Source organism: Scyliorhinus torazame, chromosome 29, assembly GCF_047496885.1.
Source record: "Scyliorhinus torazame isolate Kashiwa2021f chromosome 29, sScyTor2.1, whole genome shotgun sequence".
NCBI classification, from domain to species: Eukaryota; Metazoa; Chordata; class Chondrichthyes; order Carcharhiniformes; family Scyliorhinidae; genus Scyliorhinus; species Scyliorhinus torazame.
This window is the reverse complement of record NC_092735.1, coordinates 40,470,537-40,490,620: the sequence shown is the minus strand read 5'-3', so window position 1 is coordinate 40,490,620 and position 20,084 is coordinate 40,470,537. Positions and strand designations below refer to the sequence as shown.

Sequence of the window (20,084 nt, the reverse complement as noted above, 5' to 3'; positions counted from 1 at the left end):
TGAAGGTGGCGGACCAGGTCAGGCTAAGAAAGGGATGGGTAGGACAGGTATTCCACTCGGGACTGGACGCGAAGAATAGAGGGGTGGCAATATTGGTGGGAAAGCGGGTGTCATTTGAGGCCAAGACTATTGTAGCGGACAATGGAGGGCGATATGTAATGATGAGCGGTAGGCTGCAAGGGACGTGGGTGGTGTTGGTAAACGTATACGCCCCGAACTGGGATGATGCAGGATTCATGAAGCGCATGTTGGGGCGCATTCCGGACCTGGAGATAGGAGGCCTAATAATGGGAGGGGACTTCAATACAGTGTTGGATCCAGCACTGGACCGCTCCAAATCAAGGACTGGAAAGAGGCCGGCAGCGGCCAAGGTACTTAGGGGGTTTATGGATCAGATGGGGGGAGTGGACCCATGGCGGTTTGCAAGGCCGCAGGCCAGGGAATTTTCTTCTCCCATGTACACAAAGCCTACTCCCGGATAGATTTCTTTGTTCTGGGTAGGGCGCTCATCCCGAGGGTGGAGGGGACGGAGTATTCGGCGATAGCCGTTTCGGACCATGCCCCGCACTGGGTGGAACTGGAGCTGGGAGAGGAGAGGGACCAACGCCCGTTGTGGCAGCTGGATGTGGGACTGCTGGCGGACGAGGTGGTGTGTGGGAAGGTGAGTGGGTGTATCGAAAGGTATTTGGAGGCCACCGACAACGGGGAGATGCGGGTGGGGGTGGTATGGAAGGCGGTGATCAGGGGAGAGCTAATTTCCATTAGGGCTCATAGGGAGAAGACAGAGGGTATGGAAAGGGAGAGGTTAGTGGGGGAGATTTTGAGAGTGGACAGGAGATACGCAGAGGCTCCGGAGGAAAGATTACTTGGGGAAAGACGACGGCTCCAGACGGAGTTTGACCTGTTGACCACAGGGAAGGCGGAGGTACAATGGAGGAAAGCGCAGGGGGCGACCTACGAGTATGGGGAAAAGGCTGGTCGGATGCTGGCACACCAGCTCCGTAAGAGGATGGCAGCGAGGGAAATAGGGGGAGTCAAAGATGGAAGGGGAGCCACGGTTCGGAGTGCGACGAAAATAAACGAGGTATTCAAGGCCTTTTATGAAGAGCTGTATAGATCCCAGCCCCCAGCGGGGGAAGAGGGGATGAGACGATTTCTAGATCAGCTGAGATTCCTGCGGGTGGAGGAGCAAGAGGTGGCTGGTTTGGGGGCACCAATTGGGTTGGAGGAGCTGAGCAAGGGTTTGGGGAGCATGCAGGCGGGGAAGGCCCTGGGACCGGATGGATTCCCGGTGGAGTTCTACTGGAAGTACGCAGACCTGTTGGCCCCGCTACTGGTGAGGAACTTTAATGAGGCAAGAGAGGAGGGCACCCTGCCCCCGACAATGTCGGAATCGACAATTTCTTTGATCCTAAAGCGGGACAAGGACCCACTGCAATGTGGATCGTACAGGCCGATCTCGCTCCTCAATGTGGATGCAAAGTTGCTGGCAAAAGTGCTGGCCACGAGGATCGAGGACTGTGTCCCGGGGGTGATCCACGAGGACCAGACGGGATTCGTAAAGGGCAGGCAACTAAACACCAATGTGCGGCGGCTCTTAAACGTGATAATGATGCCATCGGAGGAGGGAGAGGCGGAGATAGTGGCAGCTATGGACGCGGAGAAGGCCTTTGACCGAGTAGAGTGGGAGTACCTCTGGGAGGTGCTGCGTAGGTTTGGGTTTGGGGTAGGGTTTATCAATTGGGTTAAGCTCCTTTACAGAGCCCCGATGGCGAGTGTAGTGACGAACCGGCGGAGGTCGGAGTACTTTCGACTGTACCGAGGGACGAGGCAGGGGTGCCCCCTGTCCCCCCTGTTGTTCGCATTGGCGATCGAACCATTGGCCATGTCATTGAGGGAGTCTAATAAATGGAGGGGGGTGGTCCGAGGGGGAGAAGAGCATCGGGTGTCGCTATATGCGGATGACCTGGTGCTGTACGTGGCGGATCCAATGGAGGGGATGGTGGAGGTCATGCAGACTCTAAGGGAGTTTGGGGAGTTTTCGGGCTATAAGCTCAATGTAGGGAAGAGTGAGCTCTTTGTATTACAGGCGGGGGACCAAGAAAGAGGGATGGGGGACCTACCGCTGAGAAGGGCGAAGGGGAGCTTTCGGTATCTGGGGATCCAGATAGCCAGGAGTTGGGGGGCCCTACATAAACTGAATCTGACGAGGTTGGTGGAGCAAATGGAGGAGGATTTCAAAAGATGGGACATGTTACCGCTCTCGCTGGCGAGTAGAGTGCCAGAGTCAAAATGGTGGTCCTTCCGAGGTTTCTGTTTGTGTTTCAGTGCCTTCCCATCGTGATCACTAAGGCCTTTTTTAAGAGAGTAGGCAGGAGTATTATGGGGTTTGTGTGGGCGAATAAGACCCCGAGAGTAAGGAGAGGGTTCCTGGAACGCAGTAGGGACCGAGGAGGGTTGGCGCTGCCAAACCTGGGGAGCTACTACTGGGCAGCAAATATGGCGATGATCCGCAAGTGGATTATGGAGGGAGAGGGGACGGCTTGGAAGAGGATGGAGATGGCGTCCTGTAAAGGAACGAGCCTGGGGGCGTTGGTGACGGCACCGCTGCCGCTCTCGCCGACAAAGTATACCACGAGCCCGGTGGTGGCGGCAACGTTAAGGATCTGGGGCCAGTGGAGACGGCACCGGGGTGCAATGGGAGCATCGGTGTGGTCCCCGATCAGGGGTAACCACCGGTTTGTCCCGGGGAAGATGGACGGGGGGTTCCAGAGCTGGCATCGGGCGGGGATTGGAAGAATGGGGGACCTGTTCATCGACGGGACGTTTGGGAGCCTGGGGGCACTGGAGGAGAAGTTCGAGTTACCCCCGGGAAATGCCTTTAGATATATGCAGGTGAGGGCTTTTGTGAGGCGACAGGTGAGGGAATTCCCGTTGCTCCCGGCACAAGACGTTCAAGATGGGGTGATCTCGGGTGTATGGGTCGGGGAGGGCAAGGTGTCGGAAATACACCAGGAGTTGAAAGAAGAGGGGGAAGCGCTGGTAGAAGAGTTGAAGGGTAAATGGGAGGAGGAGCTGGGGGAGGAGATCGAGGAAGGTCTGTGGGCTGATGCCCTAGGTAGGGTTAATTCCTCCTCCTCGTGTGCCAGGCTAAGCCTGATACAATTCAAGGTGGTTCACAGAGCTCACCTGACGGGGGCGAGGTTGAGTCGGTTCTTTGGGATAGAGGACAGATGTGGAAGGTGCTCAGGGAGCCCGGCGAACCATGTCCATATGTTTTGGTCATGCCCGGCACTGGAGGGGTTCTGGAGAGGAGTGGCGGGAGCAATATCTCAGGTGGTGACAGTCCGGGTCAAGCCAAGCTGGGGGCTAGCTATATTTGGAGTAGTGGACGAACCGGGAGTGCAGGAGGCGAAAGAGGCCGGCATTCTGGCCTTTGCGTCCCTAGTAGCCCGGCGAAGGATCTTGCTAATGTGGAAGGAGGCGAAGCCCCCCAGCCTGGAGGCCTGGATAAATGATATGGCTGGGTTCATAAAGTTGGAGAGGATTAAGTTCGCCTTGAGAGGGTCTGCGCAGGGGTTCTACAAGCGGTGGCAACCGTTCCTAGACTATCACGCGGAGCGTTAGAGGAAGGTCGGTCAGCAGCAGCAGCAACCTTGGGGGGGGGGGGTGGAGGGGACGTCCTTGGGGGGGGGGGGGGGCTGCCTGGGAGGGTGGATGAGCAAGAGATAACATGAAGGGTTGGGGAAACTGGCACGTACGGGTGAGGGCCAGTGTACAAAGCTGTGTAAATATATCATTTTGCCATGTATATATCTTGCGCTGCGCGATATCTCATTTTTGTTCTGTTACGGGGGGGGGGGGATCCAGAGATGGGGTAACCCCAGGTTAAAGAGGTGTGAATTGCATCAAGCCAGGACAGTTGGTAGGATTTCGCAGGCCAGATGGTGGGGGATGAATGTAATGCGACATGAATCCCAGGTCCCAGTTGAGGCCGCACTCATGTGTGCGGAACTTGGCTATAAGTTTCGGCTCGGCGATTCTGCGTTGTCGCAGGTCCTGAAGGCCGCCTTGGAGAACGCTTACCCGGAGATCAGAGGCTGAATGCCCTTGACTGCTGAAGTGTTCCCCGACTGGAAGGGAAGATTCCTGCCTGGTGATTGTTGCGCGATGTCCGTTCATTCGTTGTCGCAGCGTCTGCATGGTCTCGCCAATGTACCACGCTTCGGGACATCCTTTCCTGCAGCGTATGAGGTAGACAACGTTGGCCGAGTCGCACGAGTATGTACCGCGTACCTGGTGGGTGGTGTTCTCACGTGTAATAGTGGTATCCATGTCGATGATCTGGCACGTCTTGCAGAGATTGCCATGGCAGGGTTGTGTGGTGTCGTGGTCACTGTTCTGAAGACTGGGTAGTTTGCTGCAAACAATGGTTCGTTTGAGGTTGCGCGGTTGTTTGAAGGCAAGTAGTGGGGGTGTGGGGATGACCTTGGCAAGATGTTCATCGTCATCAATGACGTGTTGAAGGCTGTGAAGAAGATGACGTAGTTTCTCCGCTCCGGGGAAGTACTGGACGACGAAGGGTATTCTGTCGGTTGTGTTCCATGTTTGTCTTCTGAGGAGGTCGGTCCGGTTTTTCGCTGTGGCGCATTGGAACTGTCGATCGATGAGTCGAGTGCCATATCCCGTTCGTACGAGGGCATCTTTCAACGTCTGTAGATGTCTGTTACGCTCCTCCTCGTCTGAGCAGATCCTGTGTATATGGAGCGCTTGTCCATAGGGGATGGCTTCTTTAATGTGTTTAGGGTGGAAGCTGGAGAAGTGGAGCATCATGAGGTTATCCGTGGGTTTGCGGTAAAGCAAAGTGCTGAGGTGACCGTCCTTGATGGAGACGAGTGTGTCCAAGAAGGCAACTGATTTTGGAGAGTAGTCCATGGTGAGTCTGATGGTTGGATGGAACTTATTAATGTCATCGTGTTGTCGTTTCAGTGATTCTTCGCCGTGGGTCCAAAGGAAAAAAATGTCATTGATGTATCTGGTGTATAACATCGGTTGAAGGTCCTGTGCGGTGAGTAGGTCCTGTTCAAACCTGTGCATGAAGATGTTGGCGTATTGGGGTGCGAATTTGGTCCCCATGGCTGTTCCGTGCGTCTGGATGAAGAACTTGTTGTCGAAGGTGAAGACGTTGTGATCCAGAATGAAGCGGGTGAGTTGCAGAATTGCGTCTGGAGATCGGCAGTTGTCGGTGTTGAGTACTGAGGCTGTTGCAGCAATGCCGTCGTCATGGGGGATGCTGGTGTAGAGTGCCGAGACGTCCATTGTGAAGAGAAATGTTCCTGGTTCAACTTGTCCATGGGTGCTGAGTTTCTGCAGGAAGTCCGTCGTGGCCATTTTGGACGGGCCCCGAACAAAGGGAAACCCAGGAGTGCAGGGGCCGTGCCCACCAGCGTGCCCCCCAGCGTGCCCCCCAGCGTGCCCCCCAGCGTGCCCCCCAGCGTGCCCCCCAGCGTGCCCCCCAGCGTGCCCCCCAGCGTGTCCACCAGCGTGCCCCCCAGCGTGCCCACCAGCGTGCCCCCCAGCGTGCCCCCCAGCGTGCCCACCAGCGTGCCCACCAGCGTGCCCCCCAGCGTGCCCCCCAGCGTGCCCCCCAGCGTGCCCACCAGCGTGCCCCCCAGCGTGCCCGCAGCGTGCCCCCCAGCGTGCCCCCCAGCGTGCCCACCAGCGTGCCCACCAGCGTGCCCCCCAGCGTGCCCCCCAGCGTGCCCACCAGCGTGCCCACCAGCGTGCCCACCAGCGTGCCCACCAGCGTGCCCCCCAGCGTGCCCACCAGCGTGCCCACCAGCGTGCTGGCTGGGTGCTTTTACTGGGTTAGGGTGGGGGGCTGGTTGGGTGGGGTTGCTGGGTTAGGTTGGGGGGGCTTCAGTGGGGTTACTGGGTTAGGGGGGGTTGCTGGTTCTGTGGGGTTACTGGGTTAGCGTGGGGAGGGGTTGCTGGGTTAGGGTGGGGGGTGGGGTTACTGGGTTAGGGTGGGGGGCTGGTTGGGTGGGGTTACTGGGTTAGGGGGGGTTGCTGGTTCTGTGGGGTTACTGGGTTAGGGGGGATGCTCGTTGGGTCGGGTTACTGGGTTAGGGGGTGCTGGTTCAGTGGGGTTACTGGGTTAGCGTAGGGAGGGGTTGCTGGTTCAGTGGGGTTACTGGGTTGGGGGGGTGTTGGTTGGGTGGGGTTACTGGGTTAGCGTGGGGAGGGGTTGCTGGTTCAGTGGGGTTACTGGGTTGGGGGTTGCTGGTTCAGTGGGGTTACTGGGTTAGGGTGGGGGGCTGGTTGGGTGGGGTTACTGGGTTAGCGTGGGGAGGGGTTGCTGGGTTAGGGTGGGGGGGGTTACTGGGTTAGGGTGGGGGGCTGGTTGGGTGGGATTACTGGGTTAGCGTAGGGAGGGGTTGCTGGTTCAGTGGGGTTACTGGGTTGGGGGGGTGTTGGTTGGGTGGGGTTACTGGGTTAGCGTGGGGAGGGGGTCGCTGGTTCAGTGGGGTTACTGGGTTAGGGTGGGGGGCTGGTTGGGTGGGGTTACTGGGTTAGCGTGGGGAGGGGTTGCTGGTTCAGTGGGGTTACTGGGTTGGGGGTGCTGGTTCAGTGGGGTTACTGGGTTAGGGTGGGGGGGCCCTGCTTCAGTGGGGTTACTGGGTTAGCGTGGGCGTGTTACTGGGTTAGGTGGAGGTGCTGGTTGGGTGGGGTTACTGTGTTAGCATGGGGAGGGGTTGCTGGTTCAGTGGGGTACTGGGTTGGGGGTTACTGGTTGGGTGGGGTTACTGGGTTAGGGTGGGGGGGGCCTGCTTCAGTGGGGTTACTGGGTTAGGTGGAGGTGCTGGTTGGGTGGGGTTACTGGGTTAGGTTGGGGGGGCTGCAGTGGGGTTACTGGGTGAGGCGGGGTTGCTGGTTCTGTGGGGCTACTGGGTTGGGGGAGGTTGCTGGTTGGGTGGGGTAACTGGGTTGGGGGGGTGCTGGTTGGGTGGGGTTACTGGGTTAGGGTGGGGGGTTACTGGGTTAGGGTGGGGGGTGGGGTTACTGGGTTAGGTGGAGGTGCTGGTTGGGTGGATTTACTGGGTTAGGTTGGGGGGGGCTGCTTCAGTGGGGTTACTGGGTTAGGGTGGGGAGGGGGGGTTTGCTGGTTTAGTGGGGTTACTGGGTTAGTATGGGGGGGTTAGTGGGTTAGGTGGGGGTGCTGGTTGGGTGGGGTTGCTGGGTTAGGTTGGGGGGGCTTCAGTGGGGTTACTGGGTTAGAGGGGGTTGCTGGTTCTGTGGGGTTACTGGGTTAGGGGGGCTGGTTGGGTGGGGTTACTGGGTTAGGGGGGTGCTGGTTCAGTGGGGTTACTGGGTTAGGGAGGTGCTGGTTGGGTGGGGTTACTGGGTTTGCGTGGGGAGGGGTTGCTGGTTCAGTGGGGTTACTGGGTTGGGGGGGTGTTGGTTGGGTGGGGTTACTGGGTTAGCGTGGGGAGGGGGTTGCTGGTTCAGTGGGGTTACTGGGTTAGGGTGGGGGGCTGGTTGGGTGGGGTTACTGGGTTAGCGTGGGGAGGGGTTGCTGGTTCAGTGGGGTTACTGGGTTGGGGGGTGCTGGTTCAGTGGGGATACTGGGTTGGGGGGTGCTGGTTCAGTGGGGTTACTGGGTTAGGGTGGGGGGCTGGTTGGGTGGGGTTACTGGGTTAGCGTGGGGAGGGGTTGCTGGTTCAGTGGGGTTACTGGGTTGGGGGTTGCCGGTTGGGTGGGATTACTGGGTTAGGGTGGGGGGCCTGCTTCAGTGGGGTTACTGGGTTAGCGTGGGCGTGTTACTGGGTTAGGTGGAGGTGCTGGTTGGGTGGGGTTACTGGGTTAGGTTGGGGGGGCTGCAGTGGGGTTACTGGGTTGAGGGGGCTGCTTCAGTGGGGTTACTGGGTTAGGCGGGGTTGCTGGTTCTGCGGGGCTACTGGGTTGGGGGAGGTTGCTGGTTGGGTGGGCTAACTGGGTTGGGGGGGTGCTGGTTGGGTGGATTTACTGGGTTAGGTTGGGGGGGCTGCTTCAGTGGGGTTACTGGGTTAGGGTGGGGAGGGGGGTTTGCTGGTTCAGTGGGGTTACTGGGTTTGGGGGTGTTGGTTGGGTGGGGTTACTGGGTTAGGGTGGGGGTTGCTGGTTCAGTGGGGTTACTGGGTTGGGGGGATGCTCGTTGGGTGGGGTTACTGGGTTAGGGTGGGGGTGGGGTTGCTGGTTCAGTGGGGTTAATGGGTTAGCGTGGGGGGGTTGCTGGTTCAGTGGGGTTACTGGGTTGGGGTGGGGTCTGGTTGGGTGGGGTTACTGGGTTAGCGTGGGGGGGTTGCTGGTTCAGTGGGGTTACTGGGTTAGGGTGGGGGGCTGGTTGGGTGGGGTTACTGGGTTAGCGTGGGGAGGGGTTGCTGGTTCAGTGGGGTCACTGGGTTAGGGTGGGGGGCTGGTTGGGTGGGGTTACTGGGTTAGCGTGGGGAGGGGTTGCTGGTTCAGTGGGGATACTGGGTTGGGGGGTGCTGGTTCAGTGGGGATACTGGGTTGGGGGGTGCTGGTTCAGTGGGGATACTGGGTTGGGGTGGGGGAGTGGGCCTGGGGAGGGTCAGTGCACTGTTGGGATTCTAAGATTCATTGACCACTGGAGATGATATTGATTTATCACATGGGCACCATGGACATTATCTGCCAGGGTGGGTGCCTTCCACTCCAAGAAAGGTCATCCTCCAGCAATATGACCTCCAAAACATTATTCCTGGAAATGAAATGAAATGAAAATCGTTTATTGTCACAAGTAGGTTTCAATGAAGTTACTGTGAAAAGCCCCTAGTCGCCACATTCCGGCGCCTGTTCGGGGACTTGAACCGTGCTGCTGGCCTGGGAGTCTTTTCCATGGCCATTTCCCAATGTTTCCTCTCCTGACCTGAACCTCCCTTTAAGGTGCTTTTACATCTCATCAATTGACACAATTTTCCAAAAAACAACCATTTGTATTAATTCCAGGTTGACTGATTCCCACGCCAAGGGAGTGAATGGGTCTCACCTGGAAAATTGGTAATGACAATTCCCCAGTGAGTGGGGTTGACGTGACCAGCACCGGGAAGTGGCAGTTCACAACATTGTGCAAAAAGGGATTGGAGTTGAACTTGAAAAGAAATATAATGAATCACAGTGGCTCAGCAGTAAAAGTGAGCTCTCCAGCCGAACAGCTTTATTGACAAGAGTATGATTCCCTCCTGTACAGTAAATACTCATCTCATTCTTTACCTAATTACTGGTTATTCTGATACTGAAAGAATGTTCTATTGATCACCAGCTTTTATAACATTATTATTCCTTTTAAGTGGCTTAAAAATGACAAGTGTACCACCCAGATATTACACTCCAATTCTCTATAATCTTTTATCATTTATTTTCCTCATCCTCATTTTAATTGATCTGATCGCTATCTTTATTATACATTCTGGAATGACATGCAGTCTTAGATTGTTTGGAATTGTAAAAGGTAACAGGAAGATAACATTTTTAACATTTTGATTGGGTGGGATGATTGCAAACAGGGTGTAATATAAAAGCCCAACAACAGAGGGGCTGGACTCAGATACTTGGAAAGAGCAGCCAACTGACGCTTTCGGAGTCAAACTCCTGGATCAGTCTCACAAACTGTTTGAAGTCTCATTGTAGCCTCTGATTTCAGGTCTGAGCTGGTCTCTCTGTGTGTCTGTGTATTGGAAGAATATTTTCTCTCTGCAATATTCATTGTTATTCAATCTAAACAAATTTGCTTTCAGTGGTTGAGCAAACATGTTGCGAAGCTGTTTATGGTGTTAACCTGTGGGGTTTAACGGTGAATGAGTGGCTCGTCTGAAGCACATGGGAACCTCAACATTGATGCAGATTATGGTCCTGGTACATCAATCGGACCACAGGGCAAATTGCAGGGCAGGGGAGTGGACAGATGGGGGTGGGGTGCACTGGAAGCCATTAGTGGTGGCCAAGTGCTTCCTGTATCTCACAATCGACTGCCACTCCCAGTTAAAACCTGCCCAGTATTTTTAACTAATTATATTTTGGGTGTAACAATTCTATTTGTAAGTTTGTAGAACTGGTTTGAGACCATTTGAGTCTTAACATTAACAAATTGTTTTTTCTCCAGACAGGAGACGTTGACGTCATGTTCTGCTGGGTGGAGGCGCGATGTGTTATGGTACTTCTGGCTGTGTCTATGGCTGGGCCAATCAGGTCAAAGCCAACCCACCTAGCCCATGTGAAAAGCCACAGCCATGGGGGTGACCCAGAAACATCCAATCAGCATCTGATCCTGTACGTACAAATCAATGATGATGGACTTGTCAACAGGTCCCGGCACCAGAATGATTACAGTAAGGAAATTGTCAATGAAACTTAAGTATATCTTGCATTACCTCTTGTTGAGTGTAATTCTACTTGTCCCAGTGGATGGCAGGATAAAGGCTTCACTTTGCTGCCATGCTGAGCTATAAGAATCAGCAAGCTGACGTTTCTTCCCTAGTCCACCGACTTAGCTGTACCAGGCCATCAATGAGATTATAGTGGGCACAGCTGAGAACCAGGATCAGGCAGGATTCCTGCTCCCGATCACGGTCCTGTGTCTGCTCCTGATCACGGTCCTGTGTCTCCTGCACTGCTGCATCTTTGAGTTTCTTTGTGATTCCCACCACAGTCAAATAGGCAACACAAAAGCAAATGACTGCGAATTCTGGAAATCTGAAATTAAAAAGAGAAAACATTGGAAATACAGCAGGTCAGGCAGAATCTGTGTGAGGAAAACAAAGTTAATGGGCCCGATTTAATGGCTTCATTGCGCCTGACTTGGTGACGTGGCGAGGTGATTTCTCTCACCAGATTTGCGACACTTCAATCGTCTCTCAAGATATAACGGAATCTCACGAGACGTCGCAATCTGGATCTCATCCTCGCTGGGCGAGATCCACATGAACATATTTAAATGAGCAATTGGACATATTTAAATATGTCTCACTGTATTCTCCCGGGGCCCTGGAACGAATGGAGATCTCGCCTGGTTTCAGCACTGGTTTCAACAAACGTGGACCAGGGGTAATGCCACCTGTGGGTGTCTCTCAGGCCACTGAGTCTGGGAGAATGGTACCCTTGTACTCAGCTGACACCTGGGCACCCTGGCATGGCCAGGTGCCATAGTCCGTGCGAGGGATCGGGCCTGGTGTGCCTTGTCCATGCGAGGTGGAGTGGGCCGGGCGGTGACTACCCGGTAAGGGGTAGATTGGGTGCAGTGAGGGGGCCGGAGGCCACGGCGGAAAGACTGAGGGGCTCAAAAGATTGGGGCCACATTTAAAAATGGTGCCCCAATCGGCGAATACCCTTCCTGCGTTGACAAACTGAACTCACCGTCCTCAATGGAACGTTCCCCGCTGAGGCCATAAAAAACGGCAAAGTGCCATTAAATGCGGGGTCGTTCTCGGTGCTGCAGGTGGTCCATAACACCCCGCGACACTCACCCGAAATGGGACCTGTTTTTGTCCCAGTAAATCATGCCCAGAGTTTTATCAGAATTGGCTAAAGTTATAAATATAATAGGTGCTAAGCAAATGTAAATGGTGGATGTGATGTAAATGGTGGAATGAGTCTATTGGATGGGAAAAGGATCAAAAGGGGGATCTGTGATTGGTGGGAGGCAGGAGACATTAACTGCTGTGATGCAAGGCCATAGGCAGTGCTAAAGGGACAAATAATGAAACCAAAAAGATGTGACTAGAGGAGGTGTGAGTGGCAGTATGATGCTAGAGGAGGTGTGAGTGGCAGTATGATGCTAGAAGGGGTGTGAGTGGCAGTATGATGCTAGAGGGGGTGTGAGTGGCAGTATGATGCTAGAGGAGGTGTGAGTGGCAGTATGATGCTAGAAGGGGTGTGAGTGGCAGTATGATGCTAGAGGGGGTGTGAGTGGCAGTATGATGCTAGAGGAGGTGTGAATGGCAGTATGATGCTAGAGGGGGTGTGAATGGCAGTATGATGCTAGAGGGGGTGTGAATGGCAGTATGATGCTAGAGGAGGTGTGAATGGCAGTATGATGCTAGAGGAGGTGTGAGTGGCAGTATGATGCTAGAGGGGGTGTGATTGGCAGTATGATGCTAGAAGGGGTGTGAATGGCAGTATGATGCTAGAAGGGGTGTGAGTGGCAGTATGATGCTAGAGGAGGTGTGATTGGCAGTATGATGCTAGAGGAGGTGTGAATGGCAGTATGATGCTAGAGGGGGTGTGATTGGCAGTATGATGCTAGAAGGGGTGTGAATGGCAGTATGATGCTAGAAGGGGTGTGAGTGGCAGTATGATGCTAGAAGGGGTGTGAATGGCAGTATGATGCTAGAGGAGGTGTGAATGGCAGTATGATGCTCGAGTGGGTGTGAGTGGCAGTATGATGCTAGAGGGGGTGTGATTGGCAGTATGATGCTAGAGGGGGTGAGTGGCAGTATGATGCTAGAGGGGGTGTGAGTGGCAGTATGATGCTAGAAGAGGTGTGAATGGCAGTATGATGCTAGAGGGGGTGTGAATGGCAGTATGATGCTAGAAGGGGTGTGAGTGGCAGTATGATGCTAGAGGGGGTGTGAGTGGCAGTATGATGCCAGAGGGGGTGAGTGGCAGTATGATGCTAGAGGGGGTGAGTGGCAGTATGATGCTAGAGGGGGTGAGTGGCAGTATGATGCTAGAGGGGGTGAGTGGCAGTATGATGCTAGAGGGGGTGAGTGGCAGTATGATGCTAGAGGAGGTGTGAGTGGCAGTATGATGCTAGAGGGGGTGTGAATGGCAGTATGATGCTAGAGGGGGTGTGAATGGCAGTATGATGCTAGAGGAGGTGTGAATGGCAGTATGATGCTAGAGGGGGTGTGAGTGGCAGTATGATGCTAGAGGGGGTGTGAATGGCAGTATGATGCTAGAGGGGGTGTGAGTGGCAGTATGATGCTAGAGGAGGTGTGAGTGGCAGTATGATGCTAGAAGGGGTGTGAGTGGCAGTATGATGCTAGAGGGGGTGTGAGTGGCAGTATGATCCTAGAGGAGGTGTGAGTGGCAGTATGATGCTAGAGGAGGTGTGAGTGGCAGTATGATGCTAGAGGGGGTGTGATTGGCAGTATGATGCTAGAAGGGGTGTGAATGGCAGTATGATGCTAGAAGGGGTGTGAGTGGCAGTATGATGCTAGAGGAGGTGTGATTGGCAGTATGATGCTAGAGGAGGTGTGAATGGCAGTATGATGCTAGAGGGGGGGTGAGTGGCAGTATGATGCTAGAAGGGGTGTGAATGGCAGTATGATGCTAGAGGAGGTGTGAATGGCAGTATGATGCTAGAGGGGGTGTGAATGGCAGTATGATGCTTGAAGGGGTGTGAGTGGCAGTATGATGCTAGAGGGGGTGTGATTGGCAGTATGATGCTAGAGGAGGTGTCAGTGGCAGTATGATGCTAGAGGGGGTGTGAGTGGCAGTATGATGCTAGAGGGGGTGTGAGTGGCAGTATGATGCTAGAGGAGGTGTCAGTGGCAGTATGATGCTAGAGGGGGTGTGAGTGGCAGTATGATGCTAGAGGGGGTGTGAGTGGCAGTATGATGCTAGAAGGGGTGTGAGTGGCAGTATGAAGCTAGAAGGGGTGTGAGTGGCAGTATGATGCTAGAAGGGGGTGAGTGGCAGTATGATGCTAGAGGGGGTGTGATTGGCAGTATGATGCTAGAGGGGGTGAGTGGCAGTATGATGCTAGAGGGGGTGAGTGGCAGTATGATGCTAGAGGGGGTGTGAGTGGCAGTATGATGCTAGAAGAGGTGTGAATGGCAGTATGATGCTAGAGGGGGTGTGAGTGGCAGTATGAAGCTAGAAGGGGTGTGAGTGGCAGTATGATGCTAGAAGGGGTGTGAGTGGCAGTATGATGCTCGAGTGGGTGTGAGTGGCAGTATGATGCTAGAGGGGGTGTGAGTGGCAGTATGATGCTAGAAGAGGTGTGAATGGCAGTATGATGCTAGAGGGGGTGTGAATGGCAGTATGATGCTAGAAGGGGTGTGAGTGGCAGTATGATGCTAGAGGGGGTGTGAGTGGCAGTATGATGCTAGAGGGGGTGTGATTGGCAGTATGATGCTAGAGGGGGTGAGTGGCAGTATGATGCTAGAGGGGGTGTGAGTGGCAGTATGATGCTAGAGGGGGTGTGAGTGGCAGTATGATGCTAGAAGAGGTGTGAATGGCAGTATGATGCTAGAGGGGGTGTGAATGGCAGTATGATGCTAGAAGGGGTGTGAGTGGCAGTATGATGCTAGAGGGGGTGTGAGTGGCAGTATGATGCTAGAGGGGGTGAGTGGCAGTATGATGCTAGAGGAGGTGTGAGTGGCAGTATGATGCTAGAGGAGGTGTGAGTGGCAGTATGATGCTAGAGGGGGTGTGAATGGCAGTATGATGCTAGAGGAGGTGTGAGTGGCAGTATGATGCTAGAGGGGGTGAGTGGCAGTATGATGCTAGAGGAGGTGTGAGTGGCAGTATGATGCTAGAGGGGGTGTGAATGGCAGTATGATGCTAGAGGAGGTGTGAATGGCAGTATGATGCCAGAGGGGGTGAGTGGCAGTATGATGCTAGAGGGGGTGTGAGTGGCAGTATGATGCTAGAGGGGGTGTGAATGGCAGTATGATGCCAGAGGGGGTGAGTGGCAGTATGATGCTAGAGGGGGTGTGAGTGGCAGTATGATGCTAGAGGGGGTGTGAATGGCAGTATGATGCTAGAGGGGGTGTGAGTGGCAGTATGATGCTAGAGGAGGTGTGAGTGGCAGTATGATGCTAGAAGGGGTGTGAGTGGCAGTATGATGCTAGAGGGGGTGTGAGTGGCAGTATGATCCTAGAGGAGGTGTGAGTGGCAGTATGATGCTAGAAGGGGTGTGAGTGGCAGTATGATGCTAGAGGGGGTGTGAGTGGCAGTATGATGCTAGAGGAGGTGTGAGTGGCAGTATGATGCTAGAGGAGGTGTGAATGGCAGTATGATGCTAGAGGGGGTGTGAGTGGCAGTATGATGCTAGAGGAGGTGTGAGTGGCAGTATGATGCTAGAGGGGGTGTGATTGGCAGTATGATGCTAGAAGGGGTGTGAATGGCAGTATGATGCTAGAGGAGGTGTGAGTGGCAGTATGATGCTAGAAGGGGTGTGAGTGGCAGTATGATGCTAGAGGAGGTGTGAATGGCAGTATGATGCTAGAGGAGGTGTGAATGGCAGTATGATGCTAGAGGAGGTGTGAATGGCAGTATGATGCTAGAGGGGGTGTGAGTGGCAGTATGATGCTAGAAGGGGTGTGAGTGGCAGTATGATGCTAGAGGAGGTGTGATTGGCAGTATGATGCTAGAAGGGGTGTGAATGGCAGTATGATGCTAGAAGGGGTGTGAATGGCAGTATGATGCTAGAGGAGGTGTGAATGGCAGTATGATGCTAGAGGGGGTGTGAATGGCAGTATGATGCTAGAAGGGGTGTGAGTGGCAGTATGATGCTAGAGGGGGTGTGAGTGGCAGTATGATGCTAGAAGGGGTGTGAGTGGCAGTATGATGCTAGAGGAGGTGTCAGTGGCAGTATGATGCTAGAGGGGGTGTGAGTGGCAGTATGATGCTAGAAGGGGTGTGAGTGGCAGTATGATGGTAGAGGGGATGTGATTGGCAGTATGATGCTAGAGGGGGTGAGTGGCAGTATGATGCTAGAGGGGGTGTGATTGGCAGTATGATGCTAGAGGAGGTGTCAGTGGCAGTATGATGCTAGAGGGGGTGTGAGTGGCAGTATGATGCTAGAGGGGGTGTGAGTGGCAGTATGATGCTAGAAGGGGTGTGAGTGGCAGTATGATGCTAGAGGAGGTGTCAGTGGCAGTATGATGCTAGAGGGGGTGTGAGTGGCAGTATGATGCTAGAAGGGGTGTGAGTGGCAGTATGATGGTAGAGGGGATGTGATTGGCAGTATGATGCTAGAGGGGGTGAGTGGCAGTATGATGCTAGAGGGGGTGAGTGGCAGTATGATGCTAGAGGGGGTGTGAGTGGCAGTATGATGCTAGAAGAGGTGTGAATGGCAGTATGATGCTAGAGGGGGTGTGAGTGGCAGTATGATGCTAGAAGGGGTGTGAGTGGCAGTATGATGCTAGAAGGGGTGTGAGTGGCAGTATGATGCTCGAGTGGGTGTGAGTGGCAGTATGATGCTAGAGGGGGTGTGATTGGCAGTATGATGCTAGAGGGGGTGAGTGGCAGTATGATGCTAGAGGGGGTGTGAGTGGCAGTATGATGCTAGAGGGGGTGTGAATGGCAGTATGATGCTAGAGGGGGTGTGAGTGGCAGTATGATGCTAGAAGAGGTGTGAATGGCAGTATGATGCTAGAGGGGGTGTGAGTGGCAGTATGATGCCAGAGGGGGTGAGTGGCAGTATGATGCTAGAGGGGGTGAGTGGCAGTATGATGCTAGAGGGGGTGAGTGGCAGTATGATGCTAGAGGGGGTGAGTGGCAGTATGATGCTAGAGGGGGTGACTGGCAGTATGATGCTAGAGGAGGTGTGAGTGGCAGTATGATGCTAGAGGGGGTGTGAATGGCAGTATGATGCTAGAGGAGGTGTGAATGGCAGTATGATGCCAGAGGGGGTGAGTGGCAGTATGATGCTAGAGGGGGTGTGAGTGGCAGTATGATGCTAGAGGGGGTGTGAATGGCAGTATGATGCTAGAGGGGGTGTGAATGGCAGTATGATGCTAGAGGGGGTGTGAATGGCAGTATGATGCTAGAGGGGGTGTGAGTGGCAGTATGATGCTAGAGGGGGTGTGAGTGGCAGTATGATGCTAGAGGGGGTGTGAGTGGCAGTATGATGCTAGAGGGGGTGTGAGTGGCAGTATGATGCTAGAGGAGGTGTGAATGGCAGTATGATGCTAGAGGAGGTGTGAGTGGCAGTATGATGCTAGAGGGGGTGAGTGGCAGTATGATGCTAGAGGGGGTGAGTGGCAGTATGATGCTAGAGGGGGTGTGAATGGCAGTATGATGATAGAGGAGGTGTGAATGGCAGTATGATGCTAGAGGGGGTGTGAGTGGCAGTATGATGCTAGAGGGGGTGTGATTGGCAGTATGATGCTAGAGGAGGTGTGAATGGCAGTATGATGCTAGAGGAGGTGTGAGTGGCAGTATGATGCTAGAGGGGGTGAGTGGCAGTATGATGCTAGAGGGGGTGTGAATGGCAGTATGATGATAGAGGAGGTGTGAATGGCAGTATGATGCTAGAGGGGGTGTGAGTGGCAGTATGATGCTAGAGGGGGTGTGATTGGCAGTATGATGCTAGAGGAGGTGTGAATGGCAGTATGATGCTAGAGGGGGTGTGAGTGGCAGTATGATGCTAGAGGGGGTGTGAATGGCAGTATGATGCTAGAAGGGGTGTGAGTGGCAGTATGATGCTAGAAGGGGTGTGAGTGGCAGTATGATGCTAGAGGAGGTGTGAGTGGCAGTATGATGCTAGAAGGGGTGTGAGTGGCAGTATGATGCTAGAGGGGGTGTGAATGGCAGTATGATGCTAGAAGGGGTGTGAGTGGCAGTATGATGCTAGAGGGGGTGTGAATGGCAGTATGATGCTAGAGGGGGTGTGAGTGGCAGTATGATGCTAGAGGGGGTGTGAATGGCAGTATGATGCTAGAGGGGGTGTGAGTGGCAGTATGATGCTAGAAGGGGTGTGAGTGGCAGTATGATGCTAGAGGGGGTGTGAGTGGCAGTATGATGCTAGAGGGGGTGTGAATGGCAGTATGATGCTCGAGGGGGTGTGAATGGCAGTATGATGCTAGAGGGGGCGTGAGTGGCAGTATGATGCTAGAGGGGGTGTGAATGGCAGTATGATGCTAGAGGGGGTGTGAATGGCAGTATGATGCTAGAAGGGGTGTGAGTGGCAGTATGATGCTAGAGGAGGTGTGAGTGGCAGTATGATGCTAGAGGAGGTGTGAATGGCAGTATGATGCTAGAGGAGGTGTGAGTGGCAGTATGATGCTAGAGGGGGTGTGAATGGCAGTATGATGCTAGAGGGGGTGTGAGTGGCAGTATGATGCTAGAGGGGGTGTGATTGGCAGTATGATGCTAGAGAGGGTGTGAGTGGCAGTATGATGCTAGAGGAGGTGTGAGTGGCAGTATGATGCTAGAGGGGGTGTGAATGGCAGTATGATGCTAGAGGGGGTGTGAGTGGCAGTATGATGCTAGAGGGGGTGTGAATGGCAGTATGATGCTAGAGGGGGTGTGAATGGCAGTATGATGCTAGAAGATGTGTGAGTGGCAGTATGATGCTAGAGGAGGTGTGAATGGCAGTATGATGCTAGAGGGGGTGTGAGTGGCAGTATGATGCTAGAGGAGGTGTGATTGGCAGTATGATGCTAGAGGGGGTGTGATTGGCAGTATGATGCTAGAGGGGGTGTGAATGGCAGTATGATGCTAGAGGGGGTGTGAATGGCAGTATGATGCTCGAAGGGGTGTGAGTGGCAGTATGATGCTAGAGGGGGTGTGAATCGCAGTATGATGCTAGAGGAGGTGTGAATGGCAGTATGATGCTAGAGGGGGTATGAATGGCAGTATGATGCTAGAGGGGGTGTGATTGGCAGTATGATGCTAGAGGGGGTGTGAATGGCAGTATGATGCTAGAGGAGGTGTGAATGGCAGTATGATGCTAGAGGGGGTGTGAATGGCAGTATGATGCTAGAGGGGGTGTGAGTGGCAGTATGATGCTAGAGGGGGTGTGATTGGCAGTACGATGCTAGAGGAGGTGTGATTGGCAGTATGATGCTAGAGGGGGTGTGAATGGCAGTATGATGCTAGAGGAGGTGTGATTGGCAGTATGATGCTAGAGGGGGTGTGAATGGCAGTATGATGCTAGAGGAGGTGTGATTGGCAGTATGATGCTAGAGGGGGTGTGAGTGGCAGTATGATGCTAGAGGGGGTGTGAATGGCAGTATGATGCTAGAGGGGGTGTGAGTGGCAGTATGATGCTAGAGGGGGTGTGAGTGGCAGTATGATGCTAGAGGAGGTGTGAATGGCAGTATGATGCTAGAGGAGGTGTGAATGGCAGTATGATGCTAGAGGAGGTGTGATTGGCAGTATGATGCTAGAGGGGGTGTGAATGGCAGTATGATGCTAGAGGAGGTGTGATTGGCAGTATGATGCTAGAGGGGGGTGAATGGCAGTATGATGCTAGAGGGGGTGTTAGTGGCAGTATGATGCTAGAGGAGGTGTGAATGGCAGTATGATGCTAGAGGAGGTGTGAATGGCAGTATGATGCTAGAGGAGGTGTGAGTGGCAGTATGATGCTAGAAGGGGTGTGAGTGGCAGTATGATGCTAGAGGGGGTGTGAATGGCAGTATGATGCTAGAAGGGGTGTGAGTGGCAGTACGATGCTAGAGGAGGTGTGAATGGCAGTATGATGCTAGAGGGGGTGTGAATGGCAGTATGATCTAAAGGGGGTGTGAGTGGCAGTATGATGCTAGAGGGGGTGTGAGTGGCAGTATGATGCTAGAGGGGGTGTGAGTGGCAGTATGATGCTAGAGGAGGTGTGAATGGCAGTATGATGCTAGAGGGGGTGTGAATGGCAGTATGATGCTAGAGGGGGTGTGAATGGCAGTATGATGCTAGAGGAGGTGTGAATGGCAGTATGATGCTAGAGGAGGTGTGATTGGCAGTATGATGCTAGAGGAGGTGTGAATGGCAGTATGATGCTAGAGGAGGTGTGAATGGCAGTATGATGCTAGAGGGGGTGTGAATGGCAGTATGATGCTAGAGGAGGTGTGAGTGGCAGTATGATGCTAGAGGAGGTGTGAATGGCAGTATGATGCTAGAGGAGGTGTGAGTGGCAGTATGATGCTAGAGGAGGTGTGAATGGCAGTATGATGCTAGAAGGGGTGTGAGTGGCAGTATGATGCTAGAGGGGGTGTGAATGGCAGTATGATGCTATAGGAGGTGTGATTGGCAGTATGATGCTAGAGGAGGTGTGAATGGCAGTATGATGCTAGAGGAGGTGTGAGTGGCAGTATGATGCTAGAGGAGGTGTGAATGGCAGTATGATGCTAGAGGAGGTG

General features: G+C 53.9%; 1 long non-coding RNA gene across 1 annotated transcript in view; it reads left to right on the top strand.

The window, feature by feature from the left end:
* Positions 1–10,176: 10,176 nt before the first annotated feature.
* LOC140403798 (uncharacterized) overlaps positions 10,177–20,084 on the top strand; it is a 51,448-nt gene continuing 41,540 nt past the window's right edge. The window contains exon 1 of the long non-coding RNA XR_011938417.1: positions 10,177–10,388. This is a non-coding gene — a long non-coding RNA (uncharacterized lncRNA). The remainder of the gene's footprint in view (positions 10,389–20,084) is intronic.